Genomic DNA, 18,088 nt, shown 5'->3' on the forward strand with positions numbered 1-18,088 from the left:
TTTCTTATCTCAAGAATATCTGTTGCCCATTTTTCACTGTGCATTTTATTTGTCATCGGCTGACTTACACCACATTCAAGCAGCTGGAAAGTGGCGGGGAAAAGCAGTGAAACTCGGGGAAATGGGCGGGAGTTGCGGTAATGTTGCGTGCATGTCTTACACAATCCAAATCCCAGTGACGCCGTACGCAAATTTTCCAGCGACGAGGGCGAAAACTAAGTGAAACAAATCGCAGCTGCATCGCAGCTACCTGCATGCCACACACACAGCCACACACGGCACCGCCACCCACTGCACCACCCACCCAGCCATCCCCAACTTCCCCCTCCCAAAATTATTGGAAGGTGTCAATGCAGGGCGAGAAGCTGTCAGCCGGCTGAATGGGGGCTGTCAGGGGTTAAGCTTGTGCGGCTGGCGGTTGCGGAGTGTGGAGATTCGCAAATGTGCAAAATATATACGAGTATGTGCCAAATTGTCGGTGGGTGTGTGTGTTCATGGGCCACAAAACCAACACCAAATCCAAAGCCCCATAAATACACACACTTCAGTTCAGGCGGCTTATTGTTGGCCAATAATTTATGCTGACTTGGCTTAGGTTTGGCTTAATATTTAATGCGTGTGCGGCTGGCCAATCTATATAAAATTCAATTATTCATAGCTTGCCAATTAAGCTGTTAAGTTACTCAGTCGACAAATAAAATACTCAGCCAGATAAATTACTACTTTGCTGCAGAGTCAAATATTTTAATCAGCTAATTTACAGACTTCTAGATCGGGAATGTTAACATTATTCGTCATTTCATAAGGGTAAAAATAAGGTACAGGCAAAGTTTCCTTAGTTAGTGTATCGATAACCACATCGAGAACTACCAAATCCCTTGCCATCCCTAATTCAAGCCTCTTTCGGTGCACAATGGACCGTGGAACTTAACCCACTCACCCTGCCATTTTAGCCATTGTCCTTTGGTCGCATTCAAAGCTCAAATCCGATTGATACCCGCGGCGAGGATGAGCCACAAACTCTTTGTCCTGTTCGTCCTGTGGGTGGGTTTGCTGGTGTGTATGAGTGTGTGTGTGTGTGTGTGTGTGTGTCTATCTATCTGTGGCATGTCCAACTTGCGGCAAGTGCGTGTAAATGCAAATGTTGCCAATGCTCAGTCGAAAATTGGATTGACAGCGAGAAGGAGGCGGAGAATATGAAGAAACTGGGAACTGGGTGCTTGGAGGCCTCCTCCTCCTCCATCCACTTCTCCTTGGACTTAGTTAAATGCGCTATGTTCGTCCAGACCGCAGACGTGTCCCTATTTGCTGTCCCTGCCCCATTCAACTGCAAATCCTTAATACAAATTGCAAAAGTAACCACGACCAGAGGGCTCAGCTTTTGGTCTGTTCAACATTGGTTGATGTTTTGCTGTTGTAGCTATTGCCTCTGCGGTTGACTCTCAAGTCGGTTGGTCGGGCATTCAATGAATTCAATTGCCGACGACCGCAGACGGCAAGAGTCGTCGCCGTTGGATGGACCTGGACCCAACCAAATGGCACTGGGTAAAAATAAAATAAAATAAAATAAAATAGTGGAGACCCATGGCAGCAGAGAGCGCAGCGACAAAATCGAAACAACAAACTAAAAAATGGTAAATCTTTAAAATTTTTAGCTGGGGATGCCACTCGATAGAAAATTAAGCTACGAATTCAACAAGATATGGCATTCAAACTTGTGACTTTTATTACCAAAGTTGTGGATAAAATCCCGAAATTTTAGTTAACCAAAAATCCGTATACAAATCTTTGGAAAATTAAGTAGGAAATTATTGTTTTTTTAGTTGTAAAATGCCCACAAATGTGGGCGCAAAGTATGCATTTTTTTCTACTTGAAAAGGAATTTTTGGACATTAATGCCAAATTTTTGCCAGTGCCCTCGATCGCTACTTTGTTTATTCTACAATGCAGTGCCGTCTTGCATTGCGTCACAGGCCGACAAGCGACGCACTGGGCGACTCTGTGATGCATCTGAATCTGTATCCAAATACGAATCCGAGTTGCATCTGCACTTGTGCCTGGGCACATGATGCAGTCTCTTAATCGTGCAACTCGAGACGTCACATTTTATTTTCGGCCACATTGATATGCAAGTGACGACAGCGGCAGCGATGGTAACGGCAATGGCAACAGCAACAGAAATGTTGCTGTGGCAGCAGCAACGTCACAGCAGCAATACTGCAGCAACAGAAACAGCAACATCAACGTCGGCGGGTGGCAGCAGGTGCCCGAAGATATGCAGATGTACGAATAGTATCTGCAACATGACTTTCAAACGTAATACAAACAGCTCATCCATATGGATGCCCTATGGCTGGCACCTAGGTCGCTCTGTCCGCTTGTCCGACAGTTTGTCCGTATGTCCGTCCGTCCGCGTGTCCTCGTGTCCGCCAGTTGTAGACCCCTTCGACAGTCGGTCGATCACGCGGAGCAGAGTGCGCATCGTTTCAAGTACGAGTATCTTTCAGTTACAAGGCTTTCGGCTCAAGTGTCGACTTCAACTTTCAACTTTGCATCCATGCGAATTTGAATTTATTTGAGTTGTTTATTTATTCCCTTTTCGGGTGTCTCAGCTCTGAACATTTTTATGATTTGTAGGTTAGACTTCTTAAGTCCGCAATAATCCGTTAGTGTGCCGCCAGATGCCAGTTGCCATTTGCCATTTGCCTGTTGCCGACTGTCCGTTGTATGTTGCATATAGCATGTTGCCCGTGGCATGTTGCAGGTTGCTCGTGGGTCGCACGTCACTTGGGCCTTTGTTTGCTGCCGTTCGAATTGAAGGAATTGAAGGCTTCAAGTGCAGCTCTTTTGGCCAGAAGCTGCACAAACACTAAAAGATGAGAGAGTGTGCCACATTTTCGATTCTCACGTTGGGTGACCTTCAGTCGGCGGTCGCCCCCTTGCCACCCGACAGGTTCCCATGACACCTGCCCTGCCCTCACACTTTCGGCTGACATTCATCAATCAGCTCACAAAAAAAAAGTACAGGAGAAAAATACAAAAACAGAAACACTCTGGCTTCTTTTCATTCATGGGCACAATGGCCTGCGAGTTGTCAACGGCTCGTTGTTGCTGTTGCTGCCGCTGCTGTTGATGCTGATGCTGCTGCTGCTGCCGGCTAGATGTTGCTCTTGGACTGGAGATGTTGCTGCTGGCCGAGTACCGAGTACCGTTGTCTCGCCGACTGTGGGAATCTGTTACCCTTTCTCTCAGCGCGACTAAACAAATACGAAATGGCTTTCTGCAACAACAATGAGCGACGACCAACCACAGAGCCACAAAGCTGACATCCAAACACTTTCCAGTATGCACACTGAACAAATGATATACTTATATTATAGATTTGATTCTTAACCAACGCTAGGTGAAAAAACTCAGTTCTTTATTTTCTGATTTACCTCAAAAGATAAATTTCCTTAACGGACTTCAAACGACTTAACTTTAAACTCAAGCTAATTAGTTTTCCAATTTCTTGCTCTACATTTTCAATTACATTTTCGCTCAGTGTGCTCCAGCCTCCGCCTCTGCCGCAGCCGACGTCGCTGCCTGGACAGAGCGACCGTCAGGTGCATTTGAGTTGAGTTTGCCATTGTTTCAGGCGGGGTTTCGAGGCGCCCCCGCACACTGTCAATGCCTTTGGCCGTCCCAAAAGGGTGAGACCCCATCACCTGCCCACCGCCCACCCGCTGGCCCACCTCCTTCGTTGCCCTATTCTCCACCCACGGCGGAATCCGCTCGAGAAACGGAGGCAGCCCGAGAAGAAAAGCCAGCAAACGAAACGAAAAGCAGATGAAAAGAGAGGAAAAGCTGGTGGAAAAAAGTTTGAACGTGTTGTTCGGATTATCCGTGAGATAATTTCTTTTTCTCTTCGACGGGGTACCCACCGACGGAAAAAAATAGCTGTCTTGTTCGCATTTGCTGCCTGTCAACGCCTCCCTTTGATCCCCCTGTTTATTCGCCCAGTGTATAAGTACACTTACATGTGTGTGTGTTTGTCATGTGCAGGCCATAGCCATTATTCCTAATTTCGCTTTAAATCAGATCTAGCTACATGCTCTCAACGAACTCTCCACCAACGCCGCCTGACATTCCCCAAAATCCCGATTGCCTGGCGCTTGCCACCAGCAACTTGCCGCCAGCAACTGGCACAACTGGCAACTGGCAACTGGCAACTTGCAACTCGCAACCAGCGCCTCGTCCCCAAAAAGTTTCGGAAGGCAGCTCTTAGGGCCATTTCATTGTCCGTTGTCCATTGTCCGATTCAATGCTGCTGCTGTGCTCTTGATGTTGCTGCTGCTGCTGCTATATCTGCTGCTGCTAATGTTGCTGCCGTTTCCATTTAGTATTTGTTATGGCTTTTCTCTTAATTTGAGGTCGTGAGAATCATGGCTAATTAATTGTCCAACCAACAAATACATATGCAAAGGCACATGTGTTGCATGCTGCCGATGGACTATTGTGCTTTTGTATTGGTCAGGACTTCGCATTGACAACTTTATGAAATGGCAAAGTTTTGGTCCTTTGTGGGGCAAAGGTTTCGCCATATTGTTGCCAGTTTTAGTGTGACTTATACTGAAAGTCTTGTTTGAATGTCCTGCAAATATACCCCTGCTTAAATACGCTGATATGCCTCATTGTTGCCGCTGTGTTCCCAATGTTGCTGTTGCTTCTGCTGCTTTTGCTGTTGCTGTTGCTCATGTTGATGGCGTGTTATTTAAATATATTTAAAGCAGGTAGAGGAGCTCGACACAAAATTACAGTTAGACGAATTGGAGGAAATTCCTCAGCAACAACAAGGGTAAAACAAAGTAGCTAGGGTAAATGTATTGCAGTTGCTGCTGCTGCTGCTGCTTTTGAAGTTGCTGGTGTGCCCTTTCTGTGCTGCTGCTTCCGCATCGATTTTCACATTGGCCACTGTTGCTGCCGCTGCCACTTCTTCTGCAGCCTCTTCCTTTGGTTCATTACAATTTATTTTTATGTGTAATGCAATTATTGTTGTTGTTGTTGCTGCCGCTTGAATGTTTATTCGCGCTACTTTGGCGGGGGCGTTTTAGAGGGGGGATTAGCGGTGGGCGGGGCACTCCGCCGAGGTCTTTGTTACACTCTCGGACATGACAACAAAGACACGACCACGACACGTTGCGAATTTGCCATGAACATTGCAGTGGCTGCAAGTTGCTGCTGCGCTGTGCTGTTGCAGTTGCTGTTGCTGTTGCCGTTGCTGCGGGGAAGCTGCTATTTGCAGCAAGAGTGGGAGGTGGAGGCAGTGGGTGGCTGGGCGGCTGGTAGGTTGGCTGGTTGGTTGGTTGGGTGGTGTACTGACCTGGCGTTGCACTAAATACAAACACACACTTACGGACACGGACACATCTGGCGCTGAAGATCGCGCGATTTCTTAATATGAGAATATTCCCACCATTGTCTCTTCCGCTGATGAGGCTCCAGAGCTCCTCTATTTCTTCTGTTTTCTGTGTTTTTTTTCGGGGTGACTGACTTGGCTGTGGAGTGGGTTGTCCACTTCGATTGCATGCGAGGATCGGTGGTGGCTTCAAGCGGAGGAGGAGCCCTCTCCTCTTGGCCCATTTAGCACCAGCTACTATCTACCCACGAGCTGCTGTTTACCGCTGGCGCTGCTTTAATTCCAGTTATGCGAACTTCTTTTGTCTTTTCCCAAGTGCAGTGTGAAAAGATTCCGCATTTGGCATTCACATGAAATCGGTGGCGGCCCTTTACTCTAGGGGTCATTACTGGTCACCAGTTGTTTCAGTTGTTGTTCGCCGGTGGGTGAAAGAACGGTTCTTGCGTGCAACACACGTGGCAGTTCCCACCTCTCCACTAATTTATTTGCTCTGGAATCTGTTGGCCGTGTATGTGTGTACTTCTCCATCGCCATCTCCTTCAACTTCCCTCTCCCCCCGTCACATTTTAATTAATAATTTATGCTCGGATTTTCTCTTTGCAGGTGAGTCTAACGGTAATGGCAGCACCACTGACACCACTGGCACCACCAGCACCACTTGCACCACATTGTGCGTCCACCGAATGTTCCCAGGGAACATGATCCGTCCGAAAGTTAGAGGAACCAGTGAGTAATGAGCAAGTACTGCTAATTGGCAGTGAATTAAGTAGCGGGTTATGGAACAGAAATCAATTGAATTAGTGTAGGAGTTATACAAAAATTTCTATTAATTTCTATTTGTTCATAAACATAAGTTTGCGATCGTTACTGCTTATGCTTTTAAAAGACTCTGGTCCCGATAGCAAAAATAAAACCAACGATCAGCTTCGATCATTTGAAATCACTGTGGGTTACCTTAAAGGGAAACTCATTTAATTTTCCCCATCGCGCCGTCTGAGATCCTCGATGGTTGATCGCTGATCGTCGATCGGCGATCGCAATTGTGCAAATCGAGACCAGAAACCCCAGCTTAGCCCTCACACCAGCGCACCGATCTCGTTTTGCGATCGAACAATGGGGCTGCACCTGCAATCGATCGAACAATTCATCAGGCGGGGATTAACAAAGATTTTCCCACAATTTCCCAGCAAAGTACCATCGAAATGCCCAGTGGCAGGAACAAGTATAAAATTTCATTATCGCGCACTTGCAAGACGGAAAGGGAAGGGAAATTGAACAAAATACAGAGCGGGCCTTAGGCTTATCCCATTACACTAAGCGCATATGCAGGAGTCCTGTGTCTGGAGTCCAGGGGTCGGGGTATTCACTTCTGAAGTCTGGATTCGGAATTCTGGGTTCCTGTGTCCTGCATCCTGAGGCCCAAAACACTTGTTGGCCGCTTCATGTTTCAGCAGAAAACGGCGCAGACAAAGCAGCGCCGGTGGAAAATGCGAAAAGATCCTGGGACAATGTCCTTCGCGCAGCTATGCTGCCACTTGATTAGCTGCTACATGGAAAGAAAATGTGAATGCTATTCCATTAAGAAATTATATAAAATTCCAAGAAATCCAAAAAGTACTTAATGCAAAGTTTGATCATCAAGGAATGAATGCCAGTTTTCTAAAAGCATTGAAAGGACGTATCTTCAAAAACTGAAGTAATGCTTCAAGCTGATCAAAAATCAATTAAAAATTCAGTTTTTTTCCAGTGCGCACGGTCCGCGAATAGCGGAAAAGTTGCAAAAATAGAACCCAAAATGCTGGCATTATTTGTCATGGGAAAGATGGGCAGGTGACTTGGCTCCTCTTGCGATTCTGTGCAGATCCTGCGAAATCGTCCTGCTTGGGGAGTTGGTAATTGAATTGATCGTGATTCGGATTTGTGGCCATTGTCGATCGATGAGGATGCAGATGTAGCCTCGATCATTATGATAGCTTGCGGCTACCTGAAGAGAAAGGCAGGGGAACAAGGACAAGGACCTCGGGATCAGAATTCAGAATATCAGGACCCCGAATTCAGAACTCAGTACAGGGGCAGTTGTAGCGAAATCGCCAGGACAATGAGTGCGCATTTTGCAGGCTGTCCAATATTTGCGACGTGTCATCGATCGAAGGATGCTTGAGAACCTTCCCGCTCTCTTTTTATTGAATGTTTTTTGGTGCGTGAGAAAAAGGATTAAGGAGGACATGCATGTATATGGCAAATGCAGGACTGTCACGTGAAAGAGGTAGAGAGAGGTGTGCAAAAATAGTGGAAAATGGCAGTGAGGGTTCTTCGGCTTTTGGCGAAATGAAGAAGAAGAAGAGAAGGGCCAGCTGGCTTGGCGACTGTGGGAATTTCTGGGAGCGAGCATCGGTGTCTGATTTTGATCCATTTCAGGCTAATCAAAGCGCTCGAGCTGAGGAGCACCCCGCGTTTTCAGCCGATTTTCCCCACTCCCTCGATTTTCCGTCGATTTTCCTGGCCAATTTCCCGACTGTATCCCGCTGCCCACTGCGGCATTGTCTGCAAGTTCAGTTCGATAAGCATCAAGTTCTCACGAACTTTTATTGTCCTCAAGACGACGGCGAAGACGCTGGCAACCTGGAACTGCAACTGCCAAACTGCACGAGCACCACCGCCCCCTTCCATCCGCCCACCACCCGACCGCCGCCCCCTTTTTCCAGGCAGAGCGACATTTTCCAAGCAATTAATGCCAAATTTAGACAATCCTGGGCTCTTTCTTTTTAGCCAAACAAATAGCTATGATAAAAATAATAGTGGCACTTGCTTTTCGAAAGGAAAATAAAAACTCGAAGCAGATCAGAAATTTAAAAAAATTGTTTATTTCCACTTATAATTTTCCAGAATCTTTGGTTCCTGTTTGCGAAGATTAATATCTGCCAGTTGAGCAATGCCCATCAATCCAAAGGCTGCGGCCAAGGAATTGACTCCAAGAGGATAGTTTTTCGATCATTTTAATATTGTTGATATCTAGGATTTGGACTGAATTATCATAGCCTAAATGAAATTACTATTATTTTGAGCTTAACTGTAAAATATCCCCTACCATTTTATTGGCATGCTTAAAGACGGTACGCCTCAACTTTATTGAGCAAGGTTTCCCGGCGAAATTGTCCACCTCAATCAGGCGTGAAATATGAGTTAAACCCGCTAAGAAAAAGGCCGGAAGTGAGTACGCCCCACTACTCACGCATGACAACAGTCTGGTTTCGTTATTTTATTTGATTTTTACTCAGTTCGTATGGGCATACGCTAACATTTCTTTGGCTTTTTATTTTTTGAGGCCCAGTTATATTTTTCGTGGCTCCCTGACCCAATTGCCGGCCTTACCTTGACTGAATCATCCAGCCGGAGACGGCGATAAGACCCCGGACCTTCGACCAAGCCCAAAAATACTGAAAACCAAGAAACAAACAAAATTAAAGGGGGCGAGACGAGACGCATGCGCACAGCCCGTCGCTAATAAATTCACGCATATGCGGGACATGTGGAAATTCAAACTAATTAAATTGTAAAACGAAATTAGCTTAGATAATTTGTAGAGTGCGATTCGGCTTAACCCTTTTGCTATCGCCCTGGGCCCGCATAGTCAACTGACATAATAATGCATCAGATCGGCCAGGCAATTCGATGTGGCATTGCACTCGATCTATAGTCGATTATCAGTTGCAAATAATTTGATTAATGATGTAGTGGGTTTCGAATCGGGTGAGATTTTTAAGGGTTATTGCAAAGTTTCAAACGAAAACGTGGGACTTCAATTTAAAATATGAGTTAAATGAGCCGTTAGGATGTGAAACATTTTGTGATTAGTTTCGATATTTTCTAAAATATTCCTATTTGTAATTGGCACTCTAGCATAGCTTAGATTTTATTTAATGCTAACAAAACAAAAGAATATCCTTTCCATGGCGCCACTTGTCGTGGCATTATCCTGCTTTAACCCCCTACTGCCAGGCGGCATTTGCGGTTTGATGATGGTCGACGGTGGTCGATGGTCTTAACCCTGTGCAATTTATTTATGATTACGACTCTCAGTGCGTGCCTGTTGTTTTGACTGGTGGTCACATCCTTTTATGTATATACATCTGTGCTACTGCTACTGTGGGCGTTGTCCTGTTATTCTGCCGCTATTGTCCCTTTAGGACAATCCTGAAATGGTCAGCCAACTCGCCAGGTTGCCTGTGTTTACTCTGAAAACATTTACTCCTGTTGTCCTCGATTTTATTGCGGATAAATCACCTCGTTGAGCAAAGAACATTTGTGGGTGTTGTAGGCAATGACACGCCCATTAGTCTATTAGAAGATGCGGCAATGTGATAAAGGATCTCACCAGGTTTCCAGATGTTGTACTTTCGTATATGGATTATTTGAATCTAATTGTTAGATGACTTTCTAGTTAGTTAAGGCAATTTTTTGTTTTACTATCTTAGATTTTAGTATACGTATGCTTTACTTTATATGAGAAAACATGTTAAATAAGATAATAATAAAACTTATAGCGCGTTAACATTAGGCTTCCTTCGCCTCAAAGACAGACCCGCCAACTTGGGCTGATTCGGAACCATCACATAAATCGAAGTCTCTGATTACTCCATAAATATCGAAATCGTAGACCATTCGCCATGGCATATAGCCACCGCATTCCCCGTTTCTTTTGGCTTTTGGCCGTTGCTTTCTTTCGGTCTTTCGGCTGTGGGATATATAGCTATAGTCGTTCAATATGCGAGACACGTACGGCGGAAACAGCCGCATTGAGGCTGCGGTTCAGTCTGTAAATCCGAAATGGGGCAACAACACCTACGGCTGCAAACCATTCAGTTTAAGGCCCCTTTTGACCAGGTCCAAAAGTCGAGGCCAAAAGATGGGCACGTCCACGTCCATGTTCACCGGCGACCAAGAGATATTCGTTCGCTGATGGAGATGTCACTTGAGTAATTGTCGTCATACGCTCGCCGCTCAGCTTATTTTTCCTATTTTCATTACCTGCCACACAAAAGCCGTCAGCGAAGAAAGTTTTCAATGTATGAGTTTACAGAGAGAGAAAATAACGCAACTCTATGGATGAAAATACAGTTTCCCTTTCACAATAATTAATAATTTTCCAGCCAGAATTATTTGAATTTTGTTGTTGTATTATGTTATATTTCGTTTTCATTATATTCGAATTCATATTCCTTTTTTCTGTGTATTTTCACCCTGTACCTTGGACATTGGTTGGCCTGAAATGCGCCTTTGTAGTTGCACAATCTGCGTGTCAATGATGACGTTACCAGAGAAACCCCAAGTTCCAGTTCCTCCACATCCACCTCCCTCTTCTTCTTCTTCTCCTCCTCCTCCTCCGATCTCCAATCGTTTGGCATGTCCAAGATGCAAGTCTGTCCAACGTGCAGCTATTTAGTGGCTTTGTCCCTCGCCCCCGCAATTCCATATCTCGGCATTCGCATCTGGGCAGCGCCTTTGTGTATCCGTATCTGTATCTGTAACGCTGCGTGTTTTGTATCTGATGCCCCTTGCTATACCAGATATATCTACCATGTGTGTGCGTGTGTCTGTGTGTGTGTGTGAGGGTCTGAGCGGTCTTTTGGGACCGAAGCGACCTGTGTCCACGTCCGCCGACAACATTTCATCATCGTGATGATCGTGAAAGGAGCACCTCGAACAATAATTGTCACTGGTACAAAAGTAATCATAATTTCGGAGTTTCTCCCTCACACTCTTTCACCTTTTTTGGGTCCATTATGCAGAGTGACGTGTTTCACCTTACTTTTGAGAATTAGCAAATGTCTCCCAGGTCCACTCAACCGTTTCCCAAACAAAGGTCGAAAATATTGGAAAATATATAGACACGAAGATGCCGGGTAGCTGATTGATTTGACCGACCAACATGATGCGTGAAGATGACAAATCCAATCACAACAACAAAGAAGTCCTGTGAGTTTCTCAAGGAGGACATCAGCAGGTTGAGGGTCAAGAACAGATAACGAACGGTTGCACCCGAAACTGATCAAAGAAACTGGATTTGGGTACAAGAAAGTGCAAGTTTTCTGGGAATTCGAATTCATTTCAGGAAATCCTATAAACGAAAACTCTTTCATTTCTTTTTTAATATCCTAAATCAAATGAGATTATAAAAAATTAAAAAAGTATGAAAAGATATGGTTGCAAAAGAACTTTCCCAGGAAAGTGTGTAGTAGCACAATAAAAAACAAACAAGTTTTCTTTTAAAACATATTTTTTGTTGAAATAAATTTATGTTCGCTAACTTTATGCATTTTTTGAAGTTTTTTAGCTGATCCGTTACTAAAACCGTTACAAACCGATCAAATTTCCATATTCATTCCACGCTTTTTTGCTAGAAAAAAAAAGCCAAGTCCTTGCCGCAGGATTTCTATCTGCAACACGCAGAAACCAGCCAACCCAGAAAACCAAAAAATCTGACAAAAACTGAAAGGAGCGAAGCCCCGAAAACCGGTCACCCTTCCTGTATGCCATAAATTTTCCGTTAAAAACGAATGCATTTCCAGTGAGATTTGCTCATTTAAACCGAAGCTGCTGGTCCAGGAAAACGTGAATATCAAGGGAAAATTATCCAAAAGAATGCCAGCCAAAAGTAAGAAAAAATGCAAAGGTAAAAAATCCAACATCCGAGGAGGGGAGACGACAATTGCCCGTCTTAGGGTGAGAGACCCACGAAACCCAAGACCATCTTCCTTTTTATCATTGTTTGAATTGAATTAAAAAAGCGACGGTAATCAATGCGAAGCTGCGCCGGCTGCTTCGTCCTTGTCCTCGTCCAGGACCCTCTATCTAAATCAGGCGAAAAAAACCTTTGCCTGCCTCATATGTGACACAAACGCCACCCCACCCCTCGCGATTCATATCTTGGGAAAATCTTGGCCACCACCCAAAAAAAAAAAAAAAAAACGGAAAAGGAAAAGGAAACCCAAGGCGCGCACACACACACCCAAAATCGGGAGGACGAGAAAAAAAAACAATAAGGACACGCACGAGGGGCATAAAAAATTAATATCGGGGAAGGAAAAAAAATTTGCATAGAACAAAAAATGCCGTTACACACACACGACGCACACAGTGAGGCTACCTGGACTCGGGCAAGACTCACCGAATTCGCAACTCTCCGCAGATCCTTAGGGGGTTGCAAAACAGAACGAACGGTAGGGAAAAAAATCACACTACCCCGGGACAAAGGAAATCGAAAGAAACACAAAAGGAAACTTTGAGGAAAGCAGGCGGCGATCGGTAAAAATTGCATAAAAAATAATTGCAAGGCGACAGGACGCGGGCTGGATGTCCTGTGCCTGGATGTCCTCCCCTCCGCCCCTTGCGTTTGATTAAAGCGCACAAAGGACAGGGACTAGTTTTTTTTTTGCCTTCTTCTTAGCGTTCCGGGACATTAGCAGCATCCTTTTACAAGGCAGCTCGCATCTGCGCAGGCGCCGCCGCGTCGTGGTCCTGCCGAGGGGTAAATCAAAAGCGCGCGCAAAAAAACCAGGGTTCGTTATGCCCGTGGTATGGTTTAGTAAAAAAAAAACAACACACATGAGGAACAAAAAAATTCGTTTACCCTCGTGACAAAGGGAAAGGATTAAGCAACGAGGCAGAAGAAGAGAATCTTAGAGAATGTTACGCATCCGCCTGGCCATCTCCATCTTCATCTCCTTCCCCGAATCCCCTCTATTATTAGATATATGTATTCAGGGGGAAGGGGTTTCCGAGATCGGGGCTGGTCGCCACACTTATTGCGCAGCTTCCGCGATCTGAACTCCAGAGAGAACTGCGCACATCCCATGCTGGGATAAACGATGCCGAGATTTGGAGAAAGAGAGTGGGAATAGGAGAGAGTTCAAGGAACTCCGACGTTTCCAGGATCTGTGGAGCATTGTCTCCATAAATAGCTCACTTAACTGAAACGGAACTCGAGCGTCCCCCTTGCTACAACAATGTCCATGCTTTATGAACGAACTAAATCTGATCCCCTGCTAAACTCGATATCCAAGAACTATAAACTATCTAAAACTGACAACTTCATAGTATAATATTACAGAACTCTATCTGCCCACTATACTAATTTCAAACACTTCGTACTGATTTTAATAGCAGACCATTGTCTTCATCAATTAATAGTATAGCCAATAAGAAGTAATTTCTTTTCGAGATACGAAAATTATTTCTAGCCTTGACTTCAAAATGACAAACCTAAGCCAAATCTTTGTTATAACCTTTTATGACCTCTACGGACTAGGATATTTATTGAATTTATTCATTTAATTTAAAAGAATTACTTTTCCGAATTCCAATATATAATTGGTAGATTTTCAGAAAAGTAATATAAATTTGAAAAAATGTTCCTGCTGTTTTTGAAGGAGTGTTTAGTTAATTCTAAAATACTTTAACTATTATACATTTTTGATTGTTATAATTGAACTTTAAATGATGATTTTACTGTGGCATTTTCTAGGCCTAGCATTAGTTACGATCCCAAGTGAGACCCTGTTATTGGTCAGTTGTTCGCTGCCCGACAACCCGTTCACTCTATCAACACACCTCCTGCTGCTTCCCCCCGCTCCAATCTTTATGCTCATGACATAGTTATAGTTACACTCCTTCGCCGGCGTCTTTAACCCTCTGCTGTGCGTAACAGCTCAATTTGGGCAGCGATTAGCGGCGGACAGTCGATAGTTTTCCTTTATCCATGTGAGTAGACAGATTTTTCCTATAGAGGGGGGGTTACGGGGGAGCAGTCGTAGTCGCCGTCGCTGCCTCGGTCGGCGTAGACGCTGGCAGCAACGGGCAGTCGTCCAGAGATGAATTCATCCCCCTATTTCCCATATATTTCGCCTTTGGTCCACTCGCAACTCGAACATGTGCGAGGGAGAGGTACAGAGGGCAAGAGTGAGAGAGGGAGACGGGCCAGCAACCCCTGCACGCGCGTGTGTGTGTTTGTAGTGGTGACTACACACGTTTTTTTCCTATATGGTTTTTTTTTAGCCCCGACCCTCGAGGGTCAAAGGGAATGAAGAGCGGTGTGTGTGCGCTGTGTGTGAGTAAAAAACGCTGTCTCTGCCGACGTCGACGGCGACGGCACAGCCTCAACGGCAGGATTGAACGTTCGACGACCGTCGACCCTCGAGCGTCCCAGGAAGCCAACTAGTTGTCAGTCCACGTGAAGCCTCCGAGGGGTCAACAACACACTGCTCACGACCTCAAATCAGATTTAGATCCTTCGGCCGACAAACACGTCGATTTACCAAACATTACCTCGCATTCCCCACAATCACTCGAAACGGTTTAACCGATACGCAACCGATACCCAGCCGTTACCGTTACTGTTACCGCTTCGTGTCTTGTGAAAGTGCTCAAATATAAGAAAAACACAAGAAAAAACAAACATTATAGGACAACCACACGCAGGACAATTGGATTACCTACGATCGTGTGTGTCTGTCACTACAATCTTTTTGTGCCTTTCACTTTTTTTTTAAATGCAAAAACTATTTTTTTTAATCTAAAAACGACAAAAACAACAATAACTTGTGATGTGTTAAAAGTTTAAAACGTAAAACAAAACAAGAAAAAACAAAACACAAGACACCACAATATTTTTTTTTTTATACAAAAATCAAGATGTACAACAAAATGCTGTCGATCAGTGAGGATCATGGATTCCGTTCGCTGAGCCGTAAGTTCAAAATTAAAAGCAAAAAAAGCTCCTTAGTTTAATATGTGGTATGCCTTGAGTGACCAAACCCTAAATTGGTGTTATATCATAATCAAGAGCACCCAAAACATTTCCCAATAAGCAATTGCCCAGAGGCGTGTATCTTGGACGGAGATAACCGCAGCATTTCTTGGAACTTCCCAGAAATTCCTATAACAGCTCTTCCTGTTCTGTTCAGTTCTGCTGCGGTACTTCTTTTTACCATGGTGTTCATGGGTGTCTCTTTAATCATTCGCCGTTGTCGCTCTATGTTGTCCCCCAAATAGATACAAAAAACAACAAAAAAACAGGCAAATGTGCGGACAATTTTTGATAAGCGCGTTGTACTGGGAAGAACAACCAGAACAACAATAAGCCAACGCCCGCACCCACACCAGCACACACCCAGCGGTATAGTGGGTATAGAGGGGGCAACCTACTTACCTACCTATATGGATCGCGCAGCTATATTTACATACCATATGTCCGTCGTGACTGTCGTTGACTTTCGGGAAATAAAACAAACTTCTCTATATCGCCTCTCTGCACCTTGCTTACAATACAAATACAAATATTTTAGCGACAAAAAACGAAAAAAAAGGAAAAAAACAGAGCAGGGTAAAAAACAACGAACTGAAAATGAAAAGTAAAACTTACAAGCCACATATGTCTGTCTTATCAAAAGAAGTGAGCAGAGAGCAACAATGGGAACATTTCATTGGCTCTAAGCAAATAGAGCGGGTCTTCTTTTGCCATCGGTCCACCTCAAACTTACATTTCGATTACAAACGGATGTTCAAACAACGCGCGACTTCAAAAGACCAATTGGATTGCAGCTAACCGGAAGTACAGTTGCACTTAATCGCTTCTTAGCGAGATACTTAGAATAAAACTAGATAATCTGCTCAAACCTGGAATAGTTGAAGGAAATTGACTATATTTATAATATACACCTATACCTTATCTAGTTTGTTATGTTTGGCATTAACTAGGCTTTAGTTTCCTTAAATAAAAAAGTTCGAAGCAAAAACATGAGGAACTGTTTAAATTAAAACGTATTTACTATCATACATTTAAGTTTTCACCTGGCTACATTTAAACATTAATTGCTATGTATTTGTATTGCACTTTCGGTTGAATGCTCTTTTATTATTTGGTGTTGTTGTTGTGCCCATACCTTGTGCCCATTTCCTTTGGCTTATCAGTCGCCATGTGTGTCCAGCTTTAACACACAGACAGACGCACACGTGGACTATATGTTAATGCCCGATTCCAGGTCGCGACCATATTTGCATATGGCTCATTCACTCAACCTGGCGGGGTAACTGTGGGTTCGTACCGTCCGCTTGTCCGTCTACGGGTCTGCGGTCTCCGGTTTTACGGTCGGGGTTCCATTTGTTTGCTCATTTGTTTGTCCAGATATCCAGTCGCTTACCTTGCCGCCATATGCGGGTGTTATCAGCAGTCAGCGCTAGCTTTTGGCTAACCGCTTCTTCTCCTCGTTTTTTTTTTCCCAAAACCCCCCGAGCCACCATGAAACGAGCTCTAATGGGGAACAGTAGGTAAATAAAACCAAATTTTGTATGCTAAAACACTTTGCGAAGGCGACCGGTGTGATAAGGCTTCGGGGCTTCGATACTCGTATTGTTGCGCCCCCGCACAACAGAAATCATTGTAATTCCAGGCGGTACAATATGTGTATATAATATAAAACACTATGTGCATGTGTACGACATACCGCGCTCTGTTTGTTATAGTTTCAGCTGCTAAACACCTTTCCACGTATCCGTATCGCTATGTTATCCACACATAATTTGTTTAAACAAATTAAGTCGGGGGCCGCTTGACTCCAGTTGATTTTCAGTTTTTCAGCTGCTGACGTCGCTTTGTCACTGTCAGCCAAAAAAAAAAAAAATTAAATTCAACCGCCTGTTGGACACAACACTTACATATTTATGTACATACTTACTACTACTACGCCCACGCCGACTGTTATCGCTTGCCACAGAATTTTGAATTTGTTTAACCCTTTTTTGTTGTTAAACTTTTAAATGAGTTGGCCAAAAAACAATACAACAAGTCGAAATAATAAAAAAAAGAGCGTTGTCTTTAAATATTTACTCAGCATTTTCGGGGCGTTCGTTATTATTATTTCTACTCTGTTTTTTATTTAACAACCCGTCAACGAAGTGGAGCACTTGGAGTCATTATAACTGGATAACCATTCAGCTGTCTTTAGTTTTCGATTTTGCAGCATTGAAGGAAAAGTGATTGAAAACGAATATATTTATACATACTGTCTTTTTCCTTACCCAATTTTCTACTTTAATATTAATAACAACTGTGATTGCTTAAAGTGGCACAAGTTTCGCCGTTTTCCACCATTTTGCCCACAGATAGTTGGTCCAGTTTTTCGTGGCTGACGCCATTTTTCATCGGGGTCCTGTGTCCTTCGTCCTGCGTCCTGCGAAAGCGAGCACCTAAAAACAGCCGACGAGGACGACCGTGTGGCGCTCTCTGCCTGGTTTTTATGGCATCCCCACAGATAGAGCAGCCACCCATAACCTTTGGGCCATAAAACCGAATCCTTCGCGACTCCTTGGCCCTGCACATGTGTGTGTTTCTGCCAGGATGGGGGTATAAATTAGCACAATCAACGTATTGTTTTCGCCCTGCCACGCCCCCATGGACAGTCAATAACACGAGAACGTTATAAATAACTAAAATACAAGGAGCCGAACGAATTTCATATTTTCTTGTCCTGATAATTTGCGCAAAACTTCTATTAATATGTTAATTCTTAATTGTCCTACTTGGCTTACCCCTAGAGATACATCCTATATATAAATATATACTATTGTCTGGGGGAGATATTAATGGCCGCAGGCTTGCATTAAATGGCCAGGAGTGCTTTAGGCCAAAGTCGC

Source organism: Drosophila sechellia, chromosome X (assembly GCF_004382195.2).
Source record: "Drosophila sechellia strain sech25 chromosome X, ASM438219v1, whole genome shotgun sequence".
Taxonomy (NCBI): Eukaryota; Metazoa; Arthropoda; class Insecta; order Diptera; family Drosophilidae; genus Drosophila; species Drosophila sechellia.